At 42.3% G+C, this 18,794-nt stretch overlaps 1 long non-coding RNA gene across 2 annotated transcripts in view; it reads right to left on the reverse strand.

The window, feature by feature from the left end:
* The window catches only part of LOC111090725, a 28,282-nt gene extending 16,445 nt beyond the window's left edge, over positions 1-11,837 (reverse strand). For both annotated transcript variants that reach the window (XR_005353153.1, XR_005353154.1), the window contains exons 1-2: positions 11,554-11,837; positions 9,080-9,295 (exon numbers count right to left, since the gene is read on the reverse strand). This is a non-coding gene — a long non-coding RNA (uncharacterized LOC111090725). The remainder of the gene's footprint in view (positions 1-9,079; positions 9,296-11,553) is intronic.
* Between the last annotated feature and the right edge of the window lie 6,957 nt (positions 11,838-18,794).

Below are 18,794 nucleotides of genomic sequence, written 5' to 3' on the forward strand. Positions count from 1 at the left end.
TACATCCACGAAGGCAAAAGAAACAAAAGCAAAAATGAACTATTGGGACTTCATCAAGATAAGAAGCTTTTGCACAGCAAAGGATACAGTCAACAAAACTAAAAGACAACCTACAGAATGGGAGAAGATATTTGCAAATGATATATCAGATAAAGGGCTAGTTTCCAAGATCTATAAAGAACTTATTAAACTCAACAGCAAAGAAACAAACAATCCAATCATGAAATGGGCAAAAGACATGAAGAGAAATCTCACAGAGGAAGACATAGACATGGCCAACATGCACATGAGAAAATGCTCTGCATCACTTGCCATCAGGGAAATACAAATCAAAACCACAATGAGATACCACCTCACACCAGTGAGAATGGGGCAAATTAACAAGGCAGGAAACAACAAATGTTGGAGAGGATGCGGAGAAAAGGGAACCATTGCCTTTTTTTATTTTGTGTTGGTTATTTCTACTTATGCAAATTTTCCCCAGGTCGGTTTTTGCAGTTTTCTACATAACTACCTAGATTAATGCTTTAGTAAGACTGATACTTTAGCTAGCCAATTGTTTTTGCTTTGTTTTGCATTACTTACATATGCCAGTAATATCATGAATTCGATTTAAAAAGAAAAAAAAACAGTTCCTACTGATTTCTGCCTTAGCCTGTTTAGGCTGCTATAACAAAATACCACAGGGTGGGTTGCTTATAAACAACAGAAATTCATTTCTCACACTTCTGGAGGCTAGAAGTTCAAAATCAAGATGTCAGGAGTATAGGTTCTAGTGAAGGCCCTCTTCCAGTTGTGGACTGCTGACTTCTGACAATGTCATCACATGCTAGAAGGAATGAGCTAGCTCTCAGAGGCCCCTTAATAAGTACACTAACCCCATTCATGAAGGCTCCACTTGCATGACTTAAGAACCTCCCAAAGGGCTCATCTCTTAACATCATCATCTTTGGGAGTTAGGTTTTCCATATACAAATTTGGGAGGACACAAACATTTAGACCATAACAGCTTTAGAGCAAAGAACAAAGTGAAGGATCTAGAACCAAAAGGTCAAAATAATGGAGTGAAAGCCTCCTGCTTTTAGCATGCATCAACTGAGCAGAAAATGATAATCATTATTGTCTCATGTTACAGGTGAGGACTACACATCTGCATTCCCACTTATGTACTCCAAAGTAAAGATTTGTGTTTATGTTTTTTATTGCTAATGACAAGCATTACCAGCCTGAGTAGGACTCTATGACTTAATTTCACTCATCAGTACAAGAAAGTGTCTCTGAACTGAAAAACAAAATATGGAAAATCAAATTTACCCACAGAATTTATTTTATTTTTACTCATAGGTACAAATGATTTTAGTCAAGGTTGATATAAAAAGATAACCTTTTCAGTCACAGCCCTAATTAAATGGCTCAGCGTTCTTTCTTGATACAGAGTTCAGGGCTTCATCTTTAACCTGTGATCGTCATACTGATCTTCAAGGATGCTAAGAGATTTGAGTCTACAGAGTTAGAAGATTCCTGAAGACTCCACGTCTTCTCCAGAAGTATAGGGGAGGAAACCTAAAATTATTCAGCACTTATATAGGTATTTTGTGTTTATCAAATCATCTATTATTCAAAACATCCTGATGAGGCAAGAGTTTGTCCCCCTGTTTTAGAGACAAGGAAATCAAAGTTCTAGGAGATACAGTAACCAGCCCAAGGTCACATGACTGGTGCATAATGGCAGAGTCAGGACATAAAATCCAGAGGCTGACCTGCCCCTAGAGCTCCTGTATTTTAATACCACCTAGCCCAGCTTCATAAAGATTTGTATTTCATAGCACCAGAGGGTACCTTTTCCTTGGAGACTCTGCTAAGCATTTCCTACTGCAAACTTCCAACCCTACATCTTTCTTTCCATGTCAGGAAGGATTATTATGAAATGACAATGTCCACTTGCTCACTTTTGAGCTAATGTAGGGTACTCATGACCAACAATGGAAATTTGAGGTATGTATCTCTTAAAATATATATATTCTCAGAACTATCCCTAGGCAATGGAACATTTACAAAAGCATTCCAGACATGCTATTGCACTCTGTGACACACTATAGTAAACACTATTGTGCACCCCTGCATAGTGATTTCTGAGCCACCTTGTTCTAGATTTGCATTTCAAGAAAATAAATCCTAATTTTCCAGGCTCTGTGACATACATGCCATGTCACATAACCTGAAGTCTCCTATATCATTTGGCCTATTATATATATTACAACTCAAGTTCACTCACTTTGTCAAAATAAGTCATTCTTTTGAAATCAACTGCAACAACTTAAAAAAAGTAACAAAGAATCTTTTTTTTTCATGCCTCTTTATCCAACCAGGGAGATCTATTTTAAACAGCCACTCAAAATGTATTAATAATAAAAGCCAACAAATGTGCTTTCTTTGACTTAATGATCTGAAAAGCTCCCAGTTAATGGCAGTCACTGATTTTCAGCTTTCCTCCTTGGTAGACAGAGAAACTGACCATCAAGGACTGGGCCTGGCCCATCTGATTTATTGATACCATTGTATGCTGTCACTTACTCATAAGCATTGCAAATGCTGAACATTATATGAAGAGGACCAGTACACTAAATTATAGATGGCCAGTATGGAGAAGTATAATATATGAGGTCCCATCAGCACAGTGTCAGAGCAACCTTTCAAATAAAAGTCTCTGCTTTAATGAGCACCAAAGGCCCATCCACATTAGGCATATGAACTAGAGAGAAATAAATCAGAGGATCACAATTTATAATCCAAAAGAGGTGCATCAAGTTTGGGAGGAGACTAATTGCTGAGTTAAGAAGGCAAAGCAGTTCAGCATGTTAAAACACAAAATCACCAGATAGTACTTGTCTAAGTATCCTCATGAAGTCTTTGTATTCATCTAAAAGTCCACTATCAATAGAATATAAAAATATATATAAGGAATGAGTAAGCTGAAGAATAGTGTGTTGGGTGGATTCCCTAAGGCACTAACCTGAATGATTTCTCTGGCCTGGAGTGGAATGAAGGAGCGGGGGTGGGAGGAGGTTGGGTGTAGAACCATCAGAAAGGCAATTCTGGGACCTCTTTGCATTGTGTATATAAATCATTAAACATCAGACAAATGATTTAACACTAATACAAACATGGGTTCCCAGAGAATTAAATTTTCCTTCCCACAAATGAGTCAGAATAAAAGTGAACTGACCACACCATCGTCTACCAAGTGCCAGGAAGTATGATGCCAGTACAAAATATACCTTGTCAGGATTGATGTGACTGTATTTAAAATCATCCATGCACCCATAAAATTCCTGAACCCAGTCAGTATCTTTCCAAAACAGAATAATGAAGCCAGCTCTCATCTGATACACAGGTCCCAAAGGCCACATCTATGACCTGGGCTCACCATGAGGGAATTTGAAACATTTTAGAGCAAAAGCAAAGATGAAGATTACCCATGGTGCTCCTTAAGAACTTAACCTTTAGTCTGAAATTATACTCTTCCCAATAAATGGCACAGAATACTTCTCCTTTTAAAATAATGACATTCGAGGGAGGGGCAAGATGGCAGAAGAGTAGGGTCCCCAAGTCACCTGTCTCCACCAAATTACCTAGATAACCTTCAAATTATCCTGAAAATCTACGAATTCGGCCTGAGATTTAAAGAGAGAACAGCTGGAATGCTACAGTGAGAAGAGTTCGCGCTTCTATCAAGGTAGGAAGACGGGGAAAAAAAGAAATAAAGAAACAAAAGGCCTCCAAGGAGGAGGGGCTCCAAGAGGAGCTGGGCTGAGGCCGGGGCGAGTGTCCCCAGGACAGGAGAGCCCCGTCCCGGAGGAGCAGGAGCTGCACCAACCTTCCCGGGCGGAAAGGGGCTCGCAGGGAGTTGGAGCAGGACCCCAGGAGGGCGGGGGTGCCCTCGGGTTCCCTGGGACACTAACAGGCACCTGCGCCCCGGGAGAGTGCGCCGAGCTCCCTGAGGGCTGCAGCGCGCACGGCGGGAACCCGGAGCAGCTCGGAGGGGCTCGGGCGGGCTCCGCGGAGGGGGCTGCGGGGCGGGAGCAGCTGGGGGGGGCTCGGGGGCAGAGGAAGAGGCTCCGCGCGGAGGGGGCTGTGCTGCCGGGAGCGCGAATCCAACAGCACAGGCCGGGAGCATAGGGCGCCGGGACACAGCCCAGGATCCAGCCTCCCCCCGGGACAGGCAGAGGCCGGGAGGGCCCAGGACAGCAAGGACGCTCCTGCCCCGAGCTGAGCAGATCAGCGGCCCCACCCCGGAGCCTCCAGGCCCTGCAGACGGAGAGCTCCGGAGCTACTGCAGTTACTGCGGGAGCTGACGCCAGGGCTCCAGAGCTGGCCCCGCCAGTGGGGTTGTTCCTCCTGGGGCCTCACGGGGTAAACACCCCCCACTGAGCCCTGCACCAGGTGGGGGCAGAGCAGCTCCCCCAAGTGCTAACACCTAAAAATCAGAACAGCAGCCCCCTCCCCCAGAACCAGCTAGACGGACAAGTTCCAGGGGAAGTCAAGGGACTTAAAGTACACAGAATCAGAAGATACCCCCCTGTTTTGGGTTTTTTTCTTTTTTCTTTTTTTTTGCTTTTTTTTTTTTTTTTTTTTTTTTTGCTTTTTGATTTCTGTTTGCTTCCCCCACCCTTTTTTCCCCTTTCTTTTTCAAAAACCTCCCAAGACACCAAAGTCCAGGGCCAGATGGCTTCCCAGGGGAATTCTATCAAACGTTTAAAGAAGAAACCATATCTATTCTCCTAAAGCTGTTTGGAAAGATAGAAAGGGAGTACTTCCAAATTCGTTCTATGAGGCCAGCATCACCTTAATTCCAAAACCAAAGACCCCACCAAAAAGGAGAATTACAGACCAATATCCCTGATGAACATGGATGCAAAAATTCCCAACAAGATACTAGCCAATAAGATCCAACAATACATTAAGAAAATTATTCACCATGACCAAGTAGGATTTATCCCCGGGACACAAGGCTGGTTCAACACCCGTAAAACAATCAATGTGATTCATCATATCAGCAAGAGAAAAAGCAGGACCATATGATCCTCTCATTAGATGCAGAGAAAGCATTTGACAAAATACAGCAACCATTCCTGATCAAAACTCTTCCGAGTGTAGGGGTAAAGGGAACATTCCTCAACATCTTAAGCAAATATTCTCAATAGGGAAGCACTGGGAGCCTTTCCCCTAAGATCAGGAACAAGACAGGGATGTCCACTCTCACCACTGCTCTTCAACTAGTACTGGAAGTCCTAGCCTCAGCAATCAGACAACAAAAAGACATTAAAGGCATTCAAATTGGCAAAGAAAAAGTCAAACTCTCCCTCTTCGCCGATGACATGATATTCTACATAGAAAACCCAAAAGCCTCCACCCCAAGATTGCTAGAACTCATACAGCAATTTGGTAGCGTGGCAGGATACAAAATCAGTGCCCAGAAGTCAGTGGCATTTCTATACACTAACAATGAGACTGAAGAAAGAGAAATTAAGGAGTCAATCCCATTTACAATTGCACCCAAAAGCATAAGATACCTAGGAATAAACCTAACCAAAGCGGTAAAGGATCTATACTCTAAAAACTATAGAACACTTCTGAAAGAAATTGAGGAAGATACAAAGAGATGGAAAAATATTCCATGCTCATGGATTGGCAGAATTAATATTGTGAAAATGTCAATGTTACCCAGGGCAATTTACACGTTTAATGCAATCCCTGTCAAAATACCATTACCATGAACTTTCTTCAGAGAGTTAGAACAAATTATTTTAAGATTTGTGTGGAACCAGAAAACACCCTGGATATCCAGGGGAATTTTAAAAAAGAAAACCATATCTGGGGGCATCACAATGCCAGATTTCAGGTTGTACTACAAAGCTGTGGTCATCAAGACCGTGTGGTACTGGCACAAAAACAGACACATAGATCAATGGAACAGAATAGAGAACCCAGAAGTGGACCCTGAACTTTATGGTCAACTAATATTCGATAAAGGAGGAAAGACTATCCATTGGAAGAAAGACAGTCTCTTCAATAAATGGTGCTGGGAAAATTGGACATCCACATGCAGAAGAATGAAACCAGACCACTCTCTTTCACCATACACAAAGGTAAACTCAAAATGGATGAAAGATCTAAGTGTGAGACAAGATTCCATCAAAATCCTAGAGGAGAACACAGGCAACACCCTTTTTGAACTCAGTCACAGTAACTTCTTGCAAGATACATCCACGAAGGGAATAGAAACAAAAGCAAAAATGAACTATTGGGACTTCATCAAGATAAGAAGCTTTTGCATAGCAAAGGATACAGTCAACAAAACTAAAAGACAACCTACAGAATGGGAGAAGATATTTGCAAATGATATATCAGATAAAGGGCTAGTTTCCAAGATCTATAAAGAACTTATTAAACTCGACACCAAAGAAACAAACAATCCAATCATGAAATGGGCAAAAGACACGAAGAGAAACCTCACAGAGGAAGACATAGACATGGCCAACATGCACATGAGAAAATGCTCCGCATCACTTGCCATCAGGGAAATACAAATCAAAACCACAATGAGATACCACCTCACACCAGTGAGAATGGGGAAAATTAACAAGGCAGGAAACCACAAATGTTGGAGAGGATGTGGAGAAAAGGGAACCCTCTTACACTGTTGGTGGGAATGTGAACTGGTGCAGCCACTCTGGAAAACTGTGTGGTGGTTCCTCAAAGAGTTAAAAATAGACCTGCCCTACGACCCAGCAATTGCACTGTTGGGGATTTACCCCAAAGATACAGATGCAATGAAACGCCGGGACACCTGCACCCCAATGTTTATAGCAGCAATGGCCAGAATAGCCAAACTGTGGAAGGAGCCTCGTTGTCCATCGAAAGATGAATGGATAAAGAAGATGTGGTTTATGTATACAATGGAATATTACTCAGCCATTAGAAATGACAAATACCCACCATTTGCGTCAACGTGGATGGAACTGGAGGGTATTATGCTGAGTGAAGTAAGCCAGTCGGAGAAGGACAAACATTATATGTTCTCATTCATTTGGGGAATATAAATAATAGTGAAAGGGAATATAAGGGAAGGGAGAAGAAATGTGTGGGAAATATCAGAAAGGGAGACAGAACATAAAGACTGCTAACTCTGGGAAACGAACTAGGGGTGGTAGAAGGGGAGGAGGGCAGGGGGTGGGAGTGAATGGGTGATGGGCACCAGGGGTTATTCTGTATGTTGGTAAATTGAACACCAATAAAAAATAAATTAAAAAAATAATAATAAAATAAAATAAAATAATGACATTCGGGTAGCCCAGGTGGCTCAGCAGTCTAGTGCCTCCTTCAGCTCAGGGCGTGATCCTGGAGACCAGGGATTGAGTCCCACATCAGGTTCCCTGCATGGAGCCTGCTTCTCCCTCTCTCTCTCTCTCTCTCTCTCTCTCTGTGTGTGTGTCTCGCAAATAAATAAAATCTTAAAAAAAATAATATAATATAATAAAATAATGACATTCAGGGACATTCAGGTGGCACAGTGGTTTAGCACCTGCCTTTGGCCCAGGCCATGATCCTGGAGACCCAGGATCGAGTCCCACATTGGGCTCCCTACATGGATCCTGCTTCTCTCTCTGTGTCTGTCATGAATAAATAAATAAAATCTATTAAATAATAATAATGACATTCAGTTTGTAGTCACCAAGGTCCTTTTAGTCTAATATCCTTGGTTCAGCAAAATAAAAAGTTAACAATTTTATGTTGAACACAATTTTTAGAAATTTATCAGCCCATAAGATTCAAAAATCTAAAAATAATCATTTAATATTCTAAAGTAGCCCAGCTCTATATATCAACATATACCCAGGTAAGGATGGATAAATGTCTTCTCTGTTCATTTTGCAACTTGAATGTGGTGAGAGGAAAGAGCCACCCGGTATAACCTAACTTAGAGGATTGGTCCTGGCTTCAAGCTTGGTGAATCCTGTAAATGATGATCTCTCAAGCATTCATACTAAGGCAAGTGATTATCTGGAATACAATGGTGACCTCCCTTTGTTTTCTATCTTGTCTTAGTATCTCAGACAAGTTGAAGATTCTTCCCACACCCTGGACTAATAGTTTCTTGACCTTTTTCATTTAAGTTCTGTTCCACATCAGCTACCTAAAGTCAATGAACCTCGTTTTCACTTGTATGATGGAACTCTCCTTCCTTTGATCTCACAGCAAGGCAGGGAAGCCCAGTAACTGAGAAGTGATGATTGGACATGACACCTCCCAAGGCTTGGTCAACAGAAGAGGGCTTTGAAGTGAACCTCACATTCCAGAAGGAGAATTTTGATGGACTTTTTGCATAATGTGCAGTCAAGGTTATTACTAGTGGGGGCCATGAGTCTCTTATGCTCAGATGAACTGCATGGTGAGATAGTGGACCATTTTTAGCAACTTAATCAAGATCAAAGGGAAAAATTAAAAACCAAAACAAATAAAGATAAAAAAAAAAAAAGTAATCTTCAAACCAAGAGCACATCCCAGGCTGGGGTCAAAGGGACTTCAAAGTCACAGGAGGAGCCTGCCAATGAGAATGCACCTGTCTTTATTTTAGCCATTCCTCTGCCTGTATACTGTCCCTCCTCCATCTCATTCTGTAAGTTCAAATTCCCCCAATTCTCCAAGGCTCAGCTAGAAACTATTTCTCATAATAAGCCTTCCTGGCCCTCGGTGACAAATTCTCTCTTCCTCTTAGTATAATCACAGTGCTGAATTATATTTTTCTTATCAGAGGAATGCCCATAATTTCCTACTTCGTATTATTGGGTTTTTTTTTATTTTTATTTATTTATGATAGTCACAGAGAGAGAGAGAGAGAGAGAGAGAGAGGCAGAGACACAGGCAGAGGGAGAAGCAGGCTCCATGCACCGGGAGCCCGATGTGAGATTGGATCCTGGGTCTCCAGGATCGCGCCCTGGGCCAAAGGCAGGCGCCAAACCACTGCACCACCCAGGGATCCCCGTATTATTGGTTTTAAGAGCACTATTTCTCTTACCATTTTGAAAGAATCACAAGACCAGAATCATGTTTGATTCATCTTTGTATATGGTTGATGTTCAATAATTACTTGTTGAATGGCAAATATGAATGAATGGATGAATATAAAATGGCATATATTCACTTTAAACTTCCTCCAACTCCACAATGGCATTTTTAATTCTCTGCTTCCTTGTATTTCCTTACATGGCATCAGTAGGCAACTCTGATGTCTCTGGGAAGACAAAAACAACTAAGTTGTTGATGATGCTGGTAAGGGGCAATTACAAAAATTTCACCTTTGGTTCCTGTAGCCACTTCTGGATTTTCCAACAGTTTTCACACACACACGCACACACACACACAAGAAAAGAAAAATCATTTCATTTATTCTAACTACTACCCTGTCATGGGAGAAATAGAAGCAACAGAGGAATATACTCCCCATACAGCAGGTGGAAAAGCTGAGGTTTTACGAGATGTGGTAACTTATCTGAAGTCACATTAATGACAAGTAGCAAACAAAGTTTCAAATAGGCTTAGTCTTTTGGAGAGAAAACACATCTGGGGATGCTTACCTCGTGGGATCCAGTAGTAGAGTGGGGTCAACAAGATAAAGGAAGCCATGTTAAGAAATGGTCTTTGAGAGAGGAAGATAATCCATGTGAAATAAACAAGGACTGTATTAATTCCCCCCCCCAAAAAAAACCCCCACCAAAATTTGCTGACATGCCCATAATTGTAAGGAACCCAAGTTTTGCTTTTGAAGGCTGTGGTTGGCATGTCCATGTGAGGTACTCCTCAAAAGTCCCAAGGCATTTGAAATAGAGGAAGTCAAACTTCAATGTTGTGGTTCATTCATTTATTTGGCAAGCATGATTTGGGGGATTATTCTACTAGAAGTTGAAGAGATAATTCTTGCTTCTGATTCAAGGACTGCAAACCAATAGACACTTTAGCAGAAGGAAAGGGAGAAAGGAATTCCTTTAGAGGGAAACAGAAGTTTCAAAAATCAAACTTTTTTCAACTCAACATGGTGGATCCAGGTTTGGAATACATGTTTCTTGACTCTTTAGTTCTTGGTTGGCTCTCTGCTTTTGTTGGAAAGGGGAACTGAGGAGAATGAGGTTGACTTAAGCTCCACATAAGGTCATGGGCAAAGAAGAGCTAGGGGTTATGAGAGTTAAATCCCACATCTAATGTTTTAGCCATTAAACAAAGCTTTCTCCTAGTGATAGCAGCCATATTACTTTCTTTCCCTTTACACCAAAAAGGCCCAAAATTCAAAGCCCAGTCCTGCTGTAGCCCTGTACCAAAGCAGCACCCTTCGCCATCTGCAGTGCTTCTCTGGGGCCAGCCTATACATTTGCAAAGCAAAGCTCTCCAAACCAGAATTGTATAAGTTCTCACCAATAGACCAGTTTTCATCTGCCTCAAATTCAAATTACTAATTGTCTTTTGATCACATATCATGTGGTGGGAAAATGAATTCTGAAAAAAGTATGCTCTGTTAGCAAGCAGCAAAACAACAGGTGCTCAATTCACAAGTCATAATCTGTTTTTCATTGCATATCTGAAAGCTCTTCACCCAACTCTAGGCTTTTAATACATAGACAGACTATTTTTCTGTTCTTGGTGTTTCCCAACAGAAGGAGAGAATGATGTGTGTCTTGCTCACCATTGCATTCCTCACACAGTGGCTGGCACGTAGCAGAAGCCCAATAAATATTTGTTGAATATTGGTGTACACACATGTGCATGAAAAAGCCTGCAATGTAACCGCAATCTTGCAATACTCATTCCTCATGGAAAGACCCTCTGGATTTCCACAGAAATTCCCTTGGTTTAGGAGGGCAGAGGGCAAGGGTGGGGGCTGCTTGCTTCTGTTTTCCCAGAAGTCCCAGTGACAGTGCACTTGGATGTTGGACGCCTATGAGGACCTAAATATGTCCACTCACACTGATGAGCATGTTTGTATGCAATTGCCTCCTTTAAGAGACATTTAGGCAATTGAACCAATTGTATCAGCTACATGAAGGCTGCCCTTGGGACACCTGGACACTGGGCAGCTTGCGGAAATCTGCTGCTGCTTTAAGTCACTATCTAGGAAAAGGAGCAAATTTCTCTACAAACCCCCAAGACTGTTTTGCCCTGGTGCTGTGACAGGGAACAGTGACAAGGAAGAAAGGGCATGGAGTCACCATCTGTTGAGTGCCTGTTTTATGACAAGCATGTCACTGGCTGTTTTACCTGCATTATCTCATCAGAAATTGGTGCTGTCATCCCCATATCAGAAATGAGAAAGCTGAGCCTTTGAAAGGTCAAGGTAGTTTGCCCAAGGATTTTCAGTTCAAAGGGGCAGAACTGAGATGTAAACTCAGATTTGTTTGAAGCCAAACCCCATGTTCTCTCCACCACCTCATTCTGTTTGCTGAAAGAAAAACTAGATTCCATATCCAACTCTTTTCTTGCTTTCTGAGAATAGCACCTTACCTGCAGCTGAGCATGTGGCCTTCCTGTTTCAATGATAGCTTGCTGGTCTAGTAAAATAAGCCAGGGAAGGCACCAGAAGTCAAGGTTGTGGCACTCCCTTCGATGTACACACCTGCTCCCTCCCTTTCCCCCTTTTTACTCTCTTTATTTTTCTTCTGACTTTCTGTATCTTTCTGCCTATATCTTGGGTTTGCAGTGACAGCCCTGTGACCCTCAAAGCTAAAACATGTGTCAAGTCCTGGCACTGAATAGCTTAATTTAATTAGGTCCTGAGATGACCAAGTTCACTGCTGACATCATTTCTCAGAATCCCGTGGGGCACTTTCTGTTGCATTGTGATGCCTCAGGACACAGTGTTAGAGTCCAGAACCAGGACAGGAGATGACCTTGCACACAAGGGAGCTAGGTTCCAGTGGGCCAAGCCTTCCATAGGTGCTGGAAGTCCTCTCTGGAAAGCTGAATGTACTGTCAGGGGGCAAAGCAGTAGAGATGTGACAAAGCAGGCAGCATCAAGTAGTTCAACAGAGGGAAAATGTGTTCTGTCAATGTGAACAGAGGACAATGATAGGAAACCAGTTAGTAGACAGTGCTTGGAGACCACCCAGGAGTCAGGCTCAGGGATGTCTGTCATCAGGCAACAGGGACCCAGGGATGCTCAAAACTAAGCCTTTGAGTCCTAGAGGACATGGCAGGAATGAGGCAGAAGCCCAAGGGTACAGGGGCCATCAGCTGAGCAAACTAAAAAATAATCTGGACTTGAGCAAGAGGTTCAGGCAGCAGAACCAGAGTTCAGGGTGAAGACCACATCTACAGAAAAGGACTGTTAGGTTTTTTTCCTCACATCAACCAATTCCCTAATTCTCCAACTGGATGTCCTACAATTCAATTCAATTATGACACTTCCTGGAGTTAGCGTCAGAACCTACAGGTTAAGGCCTTAGTCCCAGAAGACTGCCCTTACTTCAAAAGTCCCCACGTTACCCACATGCTATCTGACTTGGACTACAAAGTCAGGGGCTCCCAAAATCCCGCCTGGGTCTGATCCTCAGTTTTGGCTCACAGAAACTTGAGGAAACATTATATGTACCATAACAGTTTGTTTTAAAGTACAAATAAACAGCCAGATGAAGAGAAACTATGGTGAGGTCCAGAGGAGTCCAGAGCACAGGAGCTTCTGTCCCCTTGTTGTTGGGGGTACACCACTCTCCCAACACATGGATATGTTGACCAACACAGAAGATCCTCAAACTTCATCATTTGAAGGGTGGGATGGGGTTTGGAGGTTTCATACCATACCTGTGATTGTGGTCACTGGTGACCAGCTTAATCTCTAGCCTCTCTCTCCTCTCTGGAAATCAAGATGTGAGGTTGAATGCTCTGAGCTTCTAATCATGGCTGGCTTCTCTGGCAAGCAGCCCCCATCCTGAAGCTAGCAGCCCCCCAGCCAAGAGTCATCTCCTCAGCACACCAAAGACATACTTACCACTCAGGAGATTGTAAGGGTTTTAGGAGCTATGTGTCAGAAACAAGGGGCAAAGACCAAACACTGTGTTATGCCACAGAGGTGAGTGTCCAACTGTAAGAATACAGGTAGGAGCCACTTTGGTGGCCAGGACGACCAACAACTGTATCCTCTACATTGGATAGAGCCTCAGTATCTAGAGTTGAGGCCAGCTATAGAGTAAAAGGCTGAAGTGAACCTATAAATATGAGGTCCCAGAAGATATGGAGAGAAAAACACTTAGCCAGCAATAAGACCAAGAAAAGATATCTGGAGAAGCCCCTGCTACTTATATGGCTTCTGAGCTCCTCCAGAGTCATGACTGTCACCATGGCTTCTCTGCTTTTTCCCAAGATACTTTGTAAAAATCAACTGGGGAAGAAAAAAAAAAAAAAAAAAAGCTTAACTCATAGAAACAGAGAGTAGAAAACTGGTTCCCCAGGAGTTGCCATAGGGGAAATAGGGAGAGGTTGGTAAAAAGGTACAAACTTCCAGCTGTAAGATGAATTAGGTCTGAGGATCTAATGTATCATGTATGACCATGATTGATTACATTGTATTATATAATTGGAATTTGCTAAGAGAGTAGAACTTAAATGTTCTTACCCTACCTCCCACAAAAAAGAAAAGGAAAAGTAACTATGTGAGGTGATGAATATGTTAGTTACCTAGGTGGGGGGAAGCCTCTCACAATGCATAATAGATCAAGTCATCATATTATACACATTAAATATCTTAGTTTTGTCAGTTATACCTCAGTAAAGCTGAAAAAAATCAATAATAATTATTAAGCTCCTTTAATTATGCTCTGGAGTTATGGGGGATTAACTCTTAGAAGTAGTTCTTGCCTTCAAAGTTTATTCTAGTCAAAGACATGAAAGTAATATACATGAAATAGAGAATTATAATATTTTAGCTCTAGAAGGAATCGTACAGTTTGTACTTGTTTCTTGTTGCTGCAGTAAAAATTACCACAAATTTAGTGGCTTAAGGCTATGTTACATATTTGTTACCTTATAGGTCTAGAGGATGGGAGGTTAAAACTGTTCTGAGCTAAAATCAAGGTGTTAGCACAACTGCCTTTTTTCTGAGGCTCTAGTGGAAAATCTACCTCCTTCTCTTTTCCAGGTCTGAAGGCCATCTGCATTCCTGGCAAAAGAAAGCTCTCAACCTCTGCTTCCATTGTCACATGTCTGGCTTCCAATTCTGATCCTCCTGCCTCCCTCTGGGAAGGATGCTTGTGATTACACTGGCCTCACCCACATAATCCAGGATAATCTTCTCTGAAGATTCTTAATTTAATCACATCTGCAAAGAACCTTTTGTCATGTAAGGTAACATATTCACTGGTTCCAGGGTTTAAGAAGTGATCATCATGGGCGAGGGGGGCAGGATGTAATATTCTGTCTTCCAGGGAGCTCTCCTAACATAGCCAGCCCCTGTTTTATTTTTATTTTTATTTTTTTAATAAGAAATTTATTTTTTATTGGTGTTCAATTTGCCAACATACAGAATAACACCCAGTGCTCATCCCATCAAGTGCCCCCCTCAGTGCCCGTCACCCAGTCACCCCCACCCCTGCCCACCTCCCCTTCCACCACCCCTAGTTCGTTTCCCAGAGTTAGGAGTCTTCATGTTCTGTCTCCCTTCTGATATTTCCTACCCATTTCTTCTTCCTTACCCTTCTATTCCCTTTCACTATTACTTATATTCCCCAAATGAATGAGAACATATAATGTTTGTCCTTCTCCGACTGACTTATTTCACTCAGCATAATACCCTTCAGTTCCATCCATGTCGAAGCAAATGGTGGGTATTTGTCGTTTCTAATGGCTGAGGAATATTCCATTGTATACATAGACCACATCTTCTTTATCCATTCATCTTTCGATGGACACTGAGGCTCCTTCCACAGTTTGGCCATTGTGGACATTGCTGCCAGCCTCTGTTTTAGATGCACAAGGGTAAATGAGTCACCCAGAGCCACGAGTTTAGACTAGAGCCCATGTCTGATTCCTATCACATTTCCTAGACAGGTGCTCTTTCTACTACATTAAGCTGCCACAAAATACACAATACAAATCAGTATAACAGTAAGTGTGCCTCACAGTATATGTTTATAAATACACAGGATTACGGGGTCAGAGAGTTAGTGCTCAGGGGACTTTAGAGGTCTTCATGTCCAATAATCTGATCCTAGCTGCATCCATATATTTTATATCTCCAGTTAAGGGGAACCCCACACCCGCCAAAGCAACTCACAGCCTATTTCTGCCCCTGTGAACTATAAGTAGAATATTCCTGGAATGTCTGGATCGCCAAGCTTCAGAGTTTGGACAATCCACACTATACATCCCAGCAGTGACCCTAAAACACTGGAGATCCCACAAGCCTAGATAGACAAGAAGTGAAGTCCCCTTCCTGGGGACTCGATCCTCTGATCCAGGCAAGAATACTGATGGAATTTACTACCATCTCAAGGGCAGTCCTGTGTGCCCATCTCTCTGCTAGAACCAGAACCCAGATAGCACTGCACAAACACTGCCAGACAAGTTTCCAAACATTCTCTCCTTAGTCACAGAATTTAACAGACACAAGACCAGCCTGCATTTCTCAGACTTCCTTGCAGTTAGGTGGACATAAGATAATTTTTTCCAATGGAATATGAATAGAAATAACGTGTACCATTTTAGGACCAGGCTTTCTAAATCAGGTGCTTCTTTTTTCTTTGTCTTCCTTCTGCCTAAACGCTGATGTCTTTGGGGGTCTAGTGAAAGGTACTTTTATTTCTGAATCACTGCACAAAGGAGAGAGAACCATTGACCAGCAGCAGCCACTTTAGACTGCTTTATGAGTAAGAAATAAACTTCTATAGCATTTAAGCCATCCTAACTTGGAGTCTAATTTGTCACAGTAGCTTAGCTTACCATAACTACAATAATACCGCTTAACTGCTGCCTGACCAGTGTCATTGCCACTGGTCATAGCCAAAGGGCAAGTTCTAATTGTTCCTGCCAGCCAGGACACTACCATTCCAGCCATGGAGGCCTAGGGAGGTGGGATGGGAGACTCAGAGTGGCCCTAAAATCCCCATTCATACCCCGATGCTTTCACAGAGACTACATTTTCTTAATACCATATAAGGCACTATGCCATCTCTGACACACTCCACTCTCCAATGAGATGGCTGTCCCAAGCCCCTTCCATGTGGAAATTCCAAACCCTGCACTGGTCACAAATGATACTCAAGTTGTCTGTAATGGAATTCTAGTCACCACCACTGCCACCTGCATCATGTCACCAGCTCTGATCACGTCACCCCACACTGCCATAGATCTCAGCTCACTCTGTAAGAGTTCTTTGAACATAGAGGACCAAGGTACCCCCCACCAAAGTGATGCTGAATGGCCCACGTGGGATAGGTTGAGCGAGCCACCCCTCATAGATTCAAAAGCACTGTTCTCTTTGACCACCTGATACTATGCTAAGGTCAAACCTCTGACCTCATCTCTTTTGATTCTTGTACTGAGTTTATTTTAGCTATCTTGGCGATGACCTTTCCTGTCACTGGATCTATCTTAGGGCCACTTTTTCTACCCTAACAGCTTTCAATTACTTTGAAAACTTCCTCATATCAAGTTTCTCTGTAAAAATACAAAAATAAAGAAGAAAGGAAAAAGTTCTACCTCATTGGATGTCTCATTCCACTTACATGCAATTTCTGCCTCTTGGTAACTTAACCCACACAATCCTGATTACACATAGGACTGGGGTTCTAAAGTATCTAGAACAAGAATTTCTCTACGTGGTAGTCCTCATAAAAACTAAGAATAACTCCCATGACCCCAAACAAAGTCATCTTTTTTAGGTCAATATTCTCTATTTGTTTGACTAGCTCTTGAGAAATTAAATAAGAAAAATGTAAGGGACACCTGGGTGGCTCAGGAGTTTGGTGCCTGCCTTCAGCCCAGGGCATGATCCTGAAGTCTCAGGATTGAGTCCCACATCATGCTCCCTGCCTGGACCCTGCTTCTCCCTCTGCCTGGGTCTTTGCCTCTCTCTCTATCTTTCTCTTTCTCTCATGAATAAATAAAATCTTTTTAAAAAATGTAAGAGGAAGCACTCTATGATCCCTTGAGCTCCCAGTAAATGCTAGTCAGTGTTGTGGCTGCTGGACGCAATCTCAGTTTTCCTCAATCTCCTTGCCTCACCTCTCAACACTCCCACAGGAGGAGGGAGACACCGACAGATGGAGTGGAGAACAAAGCTCCCTGGAGAGGAATCTGAGCTGGCATTTGAGGATGTATGTCATTATGCATACAATAGGCAAAAAATCAAAGTGAGAAAGAGAATATGAGTAAAAACAGGACCAGAGAAGGCTCTGGGTTGGTTAGGAAGGTTAAGAGGGCTGTGCGCCCAATTCCACCATGGGACAGGTAGGAGGTTTCCCACACTCACAAACAATGCTCCAACCCCAGTTAGGTGTTCTACAATTCAACTCAATTCTATCACTGTCTATTTGGAGTTATGGTCAGATCCCACAAGTTAAGGGTTTAGTCTTACAAGACTATCCCTCTTGCAACTTCAGACACCAATCTCAAATTCAAGTTATTACCTGTGCTTTTGACCAACCAGCTGTAAATTGGAGGTCGCCACGACCCCCTCCTCACATTTGATTAATTTGCTAGAACAGCTCTCAGCACTCAGAGAAACAGGGGCTCTTGGGTGTCTCAGTGTTTGAGCATCTGCCTTTGGCTCAGATCATAATCCCGGGATCCTGGGATTGAGTCCTGCATCAGGCGCCCCACAGGGAACCTGCTTCTCCCTCAACTGTGTCTCTGCCTCTCTTTCTGTGTCTCTCATGAATAAATAAATGAAATCTTTAAAAAAAAAAAAGAACTCAGAGAAACACTTTACTTACTAGATCACCAGTTTATTATAAAAGGATATAACTCCAGAACAGCTAGGTGAAAACAAGGAGTGGGGAAAGGAACTTTCAAGCCTCCCTTCAAGAGCACTACTCTTCTAGCACCAAATATAACGCTCTCTAGCCCATCCTTCTGGATTTTTATGGAGGCTTTGTTATATAGGCAAGATTTATTAAATCATTGGCCACTGGGGATTGATTCAACCTCCAGCCCTTCTGCCTTCCCTGAAGGTCATGAAGGTGGGACTGAATCCCAGGATTGGTCCCCCAGGGAACCAGGCCCAAACCATAGGAGTTTTTCAAAAATTGCCTTACTAACCTAACAAAAGCCACCTTTATCACTCTTATCACTTAGGAAATTCCAAGAATTTTAGGAGCCCTTTGCCAGGAGTTGAAGACCAAATATACATTTCTTATTATAAATCACAATATCGCAATGGCTGATTAGGAAGTCAATTTGCCTAGAATTGAAAATGGCTATATTTTGGAAAATAATAAGTGGAGGATCTTGAAAGTCAGCAGGAAAAAAATTAATAATGTACTGGAGAACATTATGACAATGGATTTGGGGTAGGTGAATGCTGTGATGTCATCAATAAGGAAAATATATTTGGCATCAGTGTTGGCTGGGAAGGAGGGGTAGGAAGCTATGGCAAGAATTTTGAAATGAGGAGGTAAGAAAATTAACTAGTGTGGTAACAAGAGAACCTCAGAGGAAAGGATGGATGTTAGACAATTTTAGGGATTTGGTGACTGGTTGGATTCAGAGATTTATCCATTTACAAAATTTCACATTTGTATAACTAGGACAGT

The sequence above is a fragment of the Canis lupus genome, chromosome 1 (genome assembly GCF_011100685.1).
Source record: "Canis lupus familiaris isolate Mischka breed German Shepherd chromosome 1, alternate assembly UU_Cfam_GSD_1.0, whole genome shotgun sequence".
Taxonomy (NCBI): Eukaryota; Metazoa; Chordata; class Mammalia; order Carnivora; family Canidae; genus Canis; species Canis lupus.